Raw genomic sequence first — 2,500 nt, 5'->3', positions numbered from 1 at the left:
TCCGGCTGATATCTTTAGAATAGAGGAATATATGATCACTTATCTAAAATGGCGCTTCATAGTTCAATAGAGTTTTAAAGAGCTACGATTGTCGGATGGTTCCTGAAGTTATACTTGCAACTATAATTATCAGACTTATCTAAGTGGGAGACTGTAGGATAAGGTATCTAAGTCCGTAACTATATTTGGTATCAACTTGACCCGACCCAGCATGGTCCATTTGGGTTGCACTTCACCTAAGAACTTGTATGGATATACTTTTGAGAATAAGATGCTTATGATATATTAATATATTATTGGTTACAATATATTAATATGATATCATAATTATTTAATTAGTTTTTATCAAGAATTAATTTAGTGATCGAAATGGAGATAATTAAATATGGACTCTTATTTATATATATGGATTGGGCTAAGATTTATTTAGGATCGGCTAAGAGTATATGGAGTCCATGGATAGTCCGTGGAGCTTTTAACCCATGGAGCCTAGGTAAATGAAGAGTCATGGGTATTAGCGTTTAACCCTAATCCTCCATACTATATAAAGGAGTCGTTGGTTCTAGAATTGGCACTAGTGTGTGTGAGCATAAGAGTGAGCCGATTTCTACAAGTGTTCTTATTCTCTCAAGAGCTTCCAATTTGTTTTGCTGATTTGTGACACCAATTAAGGCATCCACACTACTGGTGCTAGGCTCATAAACTCCAAGCAATCAACCACAAAAGAAAGGTATGTTATTCTACTTAAAGTTTTGTATTACAAGTACCCCATAATATGCTAGTTAGGCTGTGAACCTTGGAAATCAAATTTTCATGTATTTTAGAGAAAACATAGATCCAATGTTTCTAGGGTTGCATGTACACCATATGAGTGTTATTATGCTCAAAACCCAACAGTATCATCATCATCTCAGTTCCGCGAGCCCTTGAAAGAGCTACGATTGCTGATCGGTTCCTGAATTCATTCTTGCAGTTATAGTTATTAGAGTTATACAAATGGGAGACTATTGGATTAGGGGACTAAGTTCAAAACTATTCCTGGAATGTACTTAACCCAGTTGGCATGGTCCATTTCGGTTGCATGGCATTGCAACACTTGGATAGACAAAATGAGAGAAATGACACTTATGGTTTATTAATATATTATAAGTTCCAATATATGAATAATATTATTTGATTAGTATTGATCAAGAATTAATTTGTAATTAATTAAGTGATCAAAAAGAGACTAATTAAATATATGGGGTTGATTGTGTAAATCATCTATTCTTGTATAGTGTGCTAATGATCCACGGTGTATATGAATTGGGCTAAAACCCATTTGGTGCTCCATGGATAGTCCATGGAGGTTACAAACCCATGGATCATGAAATATGAAAATCCATGCACATTAGAGTTTACATGGAGTAACCCTACTTGTGGCACACTATATAAGAAGCTCCAAGGCAAGCAAAATTGGCCACTAAGAAGAGAACTAGAGGGTTAGCCGATTTTTAGTGATAAGTGTCTTATCTAAAGGTTATTCCAAATGTTGTGGTGTTATGTGACATCCCCAATTTCACGGCCAGAAAAGACCGATATGTTTATGCTTTGCTTTATAAAATCAGAGTAAATCCTTTTGATTAAAAGATTTGCGGAATTTGTTCCCAAAACAAAATATGATAAAATTTATCAAAACGTTTCTCAAAGAGAATGTATTTTCATTAAATAATAAAACCTTGGGATGTCATGTTCCAATACAGAACAAAAGCATAAACAATATAAAATAGACTTTACAACAGTTATTTCTAACTACTGATCTATAATCCAAAATCTCTCGTCAGGTCCACCAATTTATACTCTTGTGACATTACTTGTAATGCAAAGAAAACTGAGTGGGTCAGGCTTGGGAGCCTGGTGAGCATATAGGGTTTTCAACCCACAATAATACATTTATTATATTCAATTATCAAACAATCATCCCAAATACTCATTCCCATTATCTCCTTTATTTCATAAGGATTTACCCTAAGAATCAACTATCCTTTATCCATTTATTCCTAAGGATTGACCTAAGGAATTGACACCAACTCCACCACTGCCAAGGTCTACAAATTACGACTGGTAAACACTAAGTTCAACATACTTAACAAACACCTAGTTCTAACACTCATAGTGAACAATTAATTCAAAACATCTGGTGAATACTTAGTTCTAAAACACTTAGTGAAGACATTCAGTTCAACAACACCAAGTGAACACATCTAATTCAAAAATACTTAATGAACACATTGAGTCCAAAAATACCAAGCGAACACATAGAGTTCGGAAATACCTAATGAACACATTGAGTTCAAACACCAAGTGAACACATAGAGTTCAAAAATACCTAATGAACATATTGAGTTCAACAATACTTATCATTTCATCTCACATCAACTATTTCATCTACCCATGTTCTACCCAACATATTTGTAGATGCAAACACATATACAGTTTAAATCTTTTAAAACATGTATAA

The sequence above is a fragment of the Lactuca sativa genome, chromosome 9 (genome assembly GCF_002870075.4).
Source record: "Lactuca sativa cultivar Salinas chromosome 9, Lsat_Salinas_v11, whole genome shotgun sequence".
Classification (NCBI taxonomy): Eukaryota; Viridiplantae; Streptophyta; class Magnoliopsida; order Asterales; family Asteraceae; genus Lactuca; species Lactuca sativa.
The sequence above is the reverse complement of the archived record's forward strand: the minus strand, read 5'-3'. Positions refer to the sequence as shown.